The sequence below is a fragment of the Hakea prostrata genome, chromosome 2 (genome assembly GCF_041222555.1).
Source record: "Hakea prostrata isolate BN-2017 chromosome 2, UWA_Hpros_2, whole genome shotgun sequence".
In the NCBI taxonomy this organism is placed as follows: domain Eukaryota; kingdom Viridiplantae; phylum Streptophyta; class Magnoliopsida; order Proteales; family Proteaceae; genus Hakea; species Hakea prostrata.
The window spans coordinates 8,847,131-8,856,039 of record NC_142601.1 but is presented as its reverse complement, the minus strand read 5'-3'; the positions used below and the strand labels follow the sequence as shown (position 1 = coordinate 8,856,039).

At 36.0% G+C, this 8,909-nt stretch overlaps 2 pseudogenes; both read left to right on the top strand.

Moving 5' to 3' along the window:
• Positions 1–3,562: 3,562 nt before the first annotated feature.
• Positions 3,563–4,824, top strand: LOC149023632 (GDSL esterase/lipase At2g40250 pseudogene; annotated as a pseudogene).
• A 1,098-nt stretch (positions 4,825–5,922) lies between these two features.
• On the top strand, positions 5,923–7,185 carry LOC149023631 (GDSL esterase/lipase At1g06990 pseudogene; annotated as a pseudogene).
• The last annotated feature ends 1,724 nt before the right edge of the window (positions 7,186–8,909 follow it).

Below are 8,909 nucleotides of genomic sequence, written 5' to 3'. Positions count from 1 at the left end.
TTGGCCTGGCTATCATATGACTCGCCGTTCTACAATAGGTTATTATCTCATGCTAGGTTCCAATCACATTCATGGAAAACAAAAAGCAACACACCGTCTCTCAATCATCTATTGAGGTTGATGAATCATCGTGTGACGGTTGTTGCTACTTGTGAATTACTATGAATAACTTATTTCTTGTATGATGTTGGTCTCTCATATCGTACTCCCATTCCCTTATATTACTATAATTAGGCTGCTATTCATATCGCTTTCAATCTTATTTTCCATGAATGAACCAAGCATATTAAAATAGATTACCACCTCATTCATGATCGACAATAGCAAGGCCTCATCATTCTTCCAACCAAGATTCCCTCATACCATTAGCTTGCCAACATCTTCACTAAATCACTCCGCTATGAACCCTTCAAGTTCTTACTATCCCAAATGGGCATTCATAATCTCCACACTCCATCATAAGGGGGAGTCTTATCATATATTTATGATTTATCCTCCCACATATGGTATTTTGAATATCTTCTCTTCCTCATTTGTTGTATATTTTGTTTTCCATATTTGTTGTAATTACAAATTGATAGGAGTAGTTTTAGGAGATATAATATTGCTTTGATCACAAATTGATAGGAGCAGCAGGATTATGAAAGACAATATCTAAAATTAGGAAAGTAATTTTCTTTCCATGTATATTTATCCCACATTTGTGGAAGGAATGATATGGTGGTCTAATTCAATCTTCACTAATAGTTATTGAGGCAGGTTTAGTGCTTGGCTCTTTATTAAGGATTTTGTACTTGGCACAAGACAAGGCATGTAGTAGTCAAACTACAATATCTATTAACTTCAACTGGGCCATGATTTCTAAACATCTCAATCTATCTGAAGCATTAAATACCAACAGAAGAGGCTTATAAGAAATAAACAAATTTTCTAAGATACATAATTTTGCAGTGGTGTAGATTTGAGTTGTGTGAACGAAGAAAGAGAAAAAAGGGTATTTGCACTTTGGTTGTGGGAGTAGGGATGTTGAGATGGCCACATAGAGAGAGTGGCCATTGTGCAGACCACTGCAATATCATCACTGCCAATAGTAGCAACACATTAGATTGAGATAGAGGTCTATCGTTTTTTATTCCCAGCACCATCCCTTGAGTTACCCCCTAAAATTAATGTCACGTAATTGAGTTATCAAATTTATCAATCAAGCTCCTATAGGATGAAAATACATCAAAAAAACCTGCAGCCATTAGGAAATCACCATTAATTGCTGACGTGACCAAATTAAATATTTCAAAAGGACAAGAATAAATTTGAACCAAAAACCCTGGGCTCGACTCATTTCTTCATCTCAATCTATCATCTGTTACTTCTTCTTCTACTAGATTTAGTTAATGGATAGTGTTTTTAAACTTAGGACCTGGGACCACCAAAGAGTTGGCATTTTGACAATGATCAACATCTCTTAGTGAAGAGATTAGGGTTCAATTTTCCCTAGTAGTATATTTAAATTAATGTAAAATATCCCGAAGATGGAGTCAAGTGCGTAGAGGCAAGATTCAATATTGGGAGAGGGAGGAAGGAAGAATGGAAGTCTAGATTGGGAAGCCCACTTTGTGTGGGCCTATAGACCCTTGGGGTCCCCCTTGAATTTTTCTATATTAGTAGGTCCTATTTTTGGGGGCCTTGGTAGCTTTTGTAATGATATTTTTTCTCGGCCGGTGGTTTGCTATACAATGTCAAAAAAAATCATAAAAGATTACAATTTTTTCTTTGGGGAGAGCCTTTTTTTTTTTTATTATTATTGTTTTTTGGGTGCTGGTGTTAGTTACCTTACTAATTGTAGATATTTTATTCACAATATAAAACCAAATAACAAAATTTTGAGAAGAAATAACAAAAAATATAAAATCAAATAAAGAATAATAAAAAAATGAGAAAAAGAGAAACAAATAAATAAATTGAGAAAGAGATTTTTTATTATTATTGTTTTTTTTAAGTAAGAGATACAAACAAATGGTAGTTAGTTACCTTACTAATTGTAGATATTTTATTCACAATATAAAACCAAATAACAAAATTTGGAGAAATAACAAAATATAATCAATAGAATAATAAAAAGGGGAAAAGAGAAACAAATAAATAAATTGAGAAAGAGAAAGAGTACCTAATTGTGGAGAAGATTTGTTTTTTTCCAAGTTTTCTTTAACCCAAGCTTATAGAAAGGGAAGAATAAATAGGAAAAAAGAAACAGAAGAATAAATAGGAAGACAAGAGGCGAGAGAAGAGAGGAGATATGAGAGAATAAATAGGGATTGAGAGTTAGTTTCTAATTAGAAATGACATTTTGAATATCTAATAAGATTTTTTTTTCAAAAATTTCTTTTAACCCACTTTTATAGAAAGAGAAGAGAATAAATAGGAAGAAAAGATGTGAGAGAGAAGAGGGGGAGAATAAATAGGGATTGAGAGGTTAGTTTTTAATGAGTGATGACATTTATGCCTATTATTTTACATTTAAAATTTGTTCACAATATTGAAGGGGATCAAATAATGATATTTCACATGTGAGAAGAAAAAAACTGGAAAAATGAAGGAATTTAATACAAAAAATAAAAAAGCTAAGGAAATTATAAAAAAATATAAAAATCCGGGGGCCATGGCCCCCTCCGGCCCCACTGTAGTTCGGCCCCTGCATAGTAGGCCCAAATGAACCCTAGATCCCAACCAATTAGAGAGAGAGAGAGAACCTTAGGATGTGAGGTAGTACTGTAAATGAATAAATAAAAAGTAATTGAAACCAAAGATGTTAGTAATAGGATAAATTGAATAACTTAGGGAGTGACATCAATATTATGGATAGCTCAGAGGGTTGGACTGAAAATTTCCTTTTATCCTTTTTGGTAATGAGAGAGGTTTCCTCGGGGTTCTCCCTAGAATAAATAAATTGTTGTTCTACAAAAAAAATGACAGAGGTTCCTATTGCTAACAAGGGATCGAAAGATGTTTTTTGAAATTTTTAAAGAATCTAACTAATAAGAGAAGAAAGAGAAGAATTTAAGAAAGTTTGCTTTTTGGAGAGAAAATTCCGGGGAAAGTTTTTAAATAAGTAAGCAAAATTGAATTTTGAAGAGGAAAAAAATTATATTTGTTAAGCGATCAATAATACTAATATTATTATTCAATAACTAAAGAATAGCATCAATTATGAAAAATGAAGAAACGATAATGAGGAAAAGATGGTGCTTTACTAGAAACAATGTGTAAATTTGTAATCAGACAACTTTGACTTCCTAAGATACCCTAATTATGTCTTCTGAGTTTTCTTTTCCAGGGTTAGGAATTAACTTATATCAGTAGAGTAAAATATGAAAAATACCATATTTTTCAATTTGCATTTGGTTGTGTGAAACCCACAAGGGAACTATTACAAAAAAAATCCACAATGAAACCAAATATGTGAAGAAAGATATAATAATCAAATGAAAGATTTGTCTGAAATGAAGCAAGATTACATGCACTTATATAATAATATGAACCAAATTCTTTATTGCTAATGAATACCATGGAGAAAGGGTCTGCTGTGTTCTTCTTCCTCGCCTCCATTCTTCTCATCTCATGCTTCTCTCTTCCTGCAGCAGATACAGATGTCAAACCTCAGAATCCTTATAACTTTTCTGCTATCTTTACTTTTGGTGATTCAACATTAGATCCAGGCAACAACGATGGATTGAAAACCGTAGCCCGAGCTAACCACCTACCTTACGGTCGTGAATTCAATGGTGGTATTCCTACTGGCCGTTTCACTAATGGCAAACTCGCTCCAGACATCGTTGCTTCACACCTAGGTATTAAGGATTCTGTGCCGGCCTATCTTGACCCCAAACTCACCAACAACGACTTGCTCACTGGTGTAAGCTTCGCTTCTGCGGGTTCTGGATTAGATGACATGACTGCAGATATAACTTCTGTTATCCATATGTCTACTCAGTTGACTTACTTCAATGAATGCTTAACTCGGATTCTATCCACAGTAGGAAACTCTACTGCAGGTGACATCATGAAGAACGCAGTGTTCACAGTTGGTGCTGCAACCAATGATATGTTGTTTAACTACTATGATTTACCAACAAGAAGGGTGCAGTATTCCTTGTCTGGGTACCATGATTTCCTTCTCAAGAACCTTGAGACTTTTGTCACGGTAACCCTAATTATGTTCTCCTTAATTTTCTTCTCATCTTCATTTGAAAATCTTGTTTCATTTTGGACATTACATGCAGGAACTCTACAGGAAGGGAGCGAGAAAGATTTTGATAACAGGTCTTCCACCGATTGGCTGTTTGCCGATTCAAACAGTGGCAATAGCCATCCAACATAAGTGTGTGGATGAACAGAACGAGGGTTCGAAGGCATACAATGTTAAGCTTCAAGATTATATCACGAGGTGGGAAACTGAATTCACTGGTGCCAAAATTGTTTATGCAGACATCTATAATTCCTTGATGGACATGATTCAAAACCCAAACAAATATGGTAGGCACACAATTGTTACCTTGGCTTATTTGATTTTATCTTAATTTACAGGTTTAATTGAGATTGTGTTACTGATTGAGTTTGTATTGGAATTAACTTGTAGGTTTTGAGCAAACCATAAAAGGATGTTGTGGGACTGGATACATAGAGATGGGTCCTCTTTGCAAGAGTGTGACGCCAATCTGCTCAGATTCTTCCAAGTATATTTTCTTTGATGCCATCCACCCAACAGAAGCTGGTTATCAGATTATCGCCAATGACATTCTAAGTTTGCTACCTCGTCTAGCAAATTAGATTAGATTTTTAGGCTCCTCTGATTTGGTTTTTTTTTCTTGTTTCAAAGAAGAACTTGAATTCTTAGGGTTTTTTTTGGGGTGGGGGGGGGGGTTTTGATAGCTAGGATACTTTCCTGGTTTGAAGATTGCTCAGATCTTTATATTTGCAACACTTGGATTAGTTTCAGCATATTACTATATATTTGCATCAAACAAAACAAGGCTCTCCCTTCAGTTGCCGTTAATATGTTAATTTATATTTAACAAAATAAATTCTAACTTAATTAAGTAGGAATTAAGATATCTGACTAATGATAGAGGAAGATCAAGTGGATATCTTTTTCAAAGACCTGATAAACTTGTATGATAACCCCTTCCAAACATGGAGTCTATACTGTCAAAACGCTTACCATTAATGGTAATCATTTGATCTTAGAATTTTTTTTGCCTAAATTGATCTTAGAATGTACATGTGCTTCTACATCATCAAAAGTTCGTTTAAGAATGTGGTTCTTGAAGATGAAAAAGTCAGGCGATTTCTATGAAGATCATGTACATTGGATTTGATACTAGAGAATTAGGTTAAACAAAATATTGTGTGACCATTTCTGGTTCTCTGGAATCGATTTCACACTTCTTCTTGGGAGTGATTTTGCAAAGTTGTTTGGTCTAAGAGTAGTTTGACATACTGTCATCTTTAATGATTTGGAGTTTTACAAAACCATGCACCTGATCAGTTTGAGTTATGTAAAGCAAATTGAACAAGGACTTCCAACCATAATCGATCTACAGAACATGCATGCATGAGCTGTGTAAACCCTTGAGCACAATTCAAAATTCAAACTCAAAAGGGTTTACAGTTTGGAAGTTGGAACTGCTTAGATCGCTTAAATAAACCATTTAAAGCTGTAAACCCTGGAAACCAAATTATTTAAACCGAAGCTGTTACATTATACTGTTGTCTTGACGATTCAACAGGCGAGCCAGATAAGATTGACCCAGTATGTTAATGGGACATTGAAGCTTATATACAATAGCTAAGAAAGCTTCTTAATTACCTCTCCCAAGTCCAAACAACAGCATATCGTACGTTAAAGAGTCAAGTGGTTGCTCGACCATGGAGAAGGGTTTCTTGCTTGTGTTCTTGGCTCTTCTTGTCTCAAACTCGTCTCTTTTGGTGACTTCTCACAGTGCAATTCCAAACAATATTACTGCTCTCTTTTCTTTAGGTGATTCAACATTAGATCCAGGCAATAATGACAGATTGCACACCGCAATGCGAGGTGATCACCCACCATACGGCCGTGAATTCAAGGGTGGAATCGCCACTGGTCGTTTCACAAATGGCAAACTCGTAACCGACATGATTGCTTCCATTCTAGGGATTAAAGATTCTGTGCCAGCCTACTTTGATCCCAACATCACCAACCATGATTTGCTCACCGGCGTAAGCTTTGCATCTGCGGGTTCTGGATTGGATAACAGGACTGCGATCATAAACAAAGTTATAAACATGTCAACTCAGTTGCTGCATTTCCAGGAATACTTAGCTCGGATCAAGACTATGGTAGGAAACTCCACTGCTTCCCAGATCATCCAGAAAGCCGTGTTCGTAGTTGGTGCTTCAACCAACGACGTGATTTTTAACTTCTACGACATACCCACGAGGAGATTTAAGTATTCCATATCAGCTTACCATGATTTCCTTCTCAAAAACCTCGAGAATTTTGTCTGCGTAAGAAAAATTTTCAAAAATTTGAAAATCTTCTTCTTCTTCCTCCTCAGATTTCAGATTTGTAACGTATATCTAAACTAGTATTGCATGCATGGTGCAGGGTCTCTATAAAAACGGAGCAAGAAAATTTGCAATAACTGGACTTCCACCAGTTGGTTGTTTGCCAATTCAAGTTACTGTTGCAGGCAACATTAGAAATCGCAAGTGTGTAGATAAACAGAACATCGACTCACAGGCCTACAATGCCAAGCTTAAGGATCATGTCTCGAGGTGGGAAGCTACCCTTCCTGGTACCAAACTGGTTTATGCAGATATCTACACTCCTCTGATGGATATGATTCTTAACCCCAAGAAATATGGTAAGTACGTCTGCGAATGATTGTGAAGTATGTTCTTGATTGATTGAATCAGTTTTGATGGTTTGTTAACAGATTGAAATTGGTTCTTTTAGGTTTTGAGCATACCTTACGAGCATGTTGTGGATCCGGCTACATTGAGATGATTTTTCTGTGCAACAAGAAAACGCCAGTCTGTTCAAACTCTTCCCAGTATATTTTCTTTGATTCAATCCATCCAACTCAAGCGGCTTACCAGATTATTGCCAACAGCATTCAACAAAATGTGCTTCCTATACTAGCTAACTAATTAATTTTTATTTTTTTTTTTTTTTGGTAATGCTAACTAATTAATTAGATTAAAATTTCAGATTGTTTGGAACACAAACAAATGTGTTTCCTATACCAGCTAATTAATAGAAATTTCAGATTGTTTGGAACACATGACACTATGGGTCTGATTTTATTCAAAATGACCATCCATGAGTTTTGGTGATTTTTTTTTCTTTTTTTGGTTAACATGTGATTTTTGGTGATTAAATCTATCAAAATGTAGTCTGTCAGTATAAGGTCATATTTTTCTATTGCAAAACTAGGTCTCTAAAAGACTCATTGAGAGTCCAGATCCTCTTCACCCAGGCAGTCGTCTTCTCGTTCCCCCACCCTCACATATGGCCTGCCCATGATACGTAGGCAAGCTTGTGTCGGCCTAATTGTAAAGGGTGGGAAGATCAAAGAACAGCCCGCCTAGGTGGTAGAGGATCTCATTGATCTTATCGTTGACCAACCCTTCGTTGGTCAATCCATTTACACTATTAAGTAGTTCTATGACCATTGTCCTTTGACTATATATAGTGGATTTTCATTTCCTCCTTTTAACCTTTGTGACCACTTCCAGGCAGAGGTGGTCCATTTTGAACTGAGGAGCACCTTAGTTCTCTTCTCCAACGACGACTGTAACTCCCACCAAAACCCTAGTCATATCACCACTGCAACAGGATCTCTCTTAGATAAATGCCTCAATCACATCCGTTATCAAGTATTGACATCACTGAGAAACCCCATTTCATTTCAAAATTTCTAGGATTTGCAAATGTTCAACTCGGTCTAAAATTTCTATGGGCGCATAAATATTTTTTCTTTCTCTCTGCATTCTCTGATAGCGATTCCAGTACACTTCAATTGGATGAAGACAAGATATCACAACAATGGCATCTTGGAGCCTGCAACTAAAATGCAGCAAAGTTTAACTTTAAAACCACTGGCTATACATTAATCATCTATGACGATGCGTAAGAACAACAATAGGTACCTTTTTAGTATCAAGATCCATCTTCTTTGAGAACACAGTTATATTTTCCAATTTCAAAATCCATGCTCTTTACGCATTCTTCAAAAATCACTCTCATGTAACTGCTTTTTGTCCTATTTTCATCAAGAGAAATGCTTTGCAGAAAGAAGGCCTTAGGGTTTCAACAACCGTCACCTGTCAGTGCTGAATACTAAGAATTGTTTTGTTTTAGGGTTTTGAACTGGTGGTGGTAAGTGATTTTCAGCAGAGGGAGCAAAGAAGGTGGGGGCAATGATTGCTGGCAGGGGAGGTGTTGTGGTGATTGCCGGAAATGGTTGGTAGTTGTTAGCGAGGGTTGGGTATGTGGAAAGTTTGAATTATGGTTGCCTAACCCTTATTCTATTTCAAGGCTTCTTACTAAGCCACATTTTCATAGTTACCTTCTGACCCATCATTCGACATAATTGGAATGATTATCCATTCGCTGAGATTCTCCACAAGATTCATTTTTAATCCACAAGTGTTTCCATAAATGAACTCTTGCTATACAGTCTTCCCCAAGTCACATTTGCCACTTAGACTCAACCACGTTGGTCCGAGTATTAGGAGGTATTAAATGGGGATAATTACTGAACCCAAATTTGTGCCTATTCTAATATCAAAGGCATTATGATCATTTCTCAACTCACTTAACAAAATCTTAATTCAAAACTTAGCTGGATAACTTATAATTTTGCCTAAGG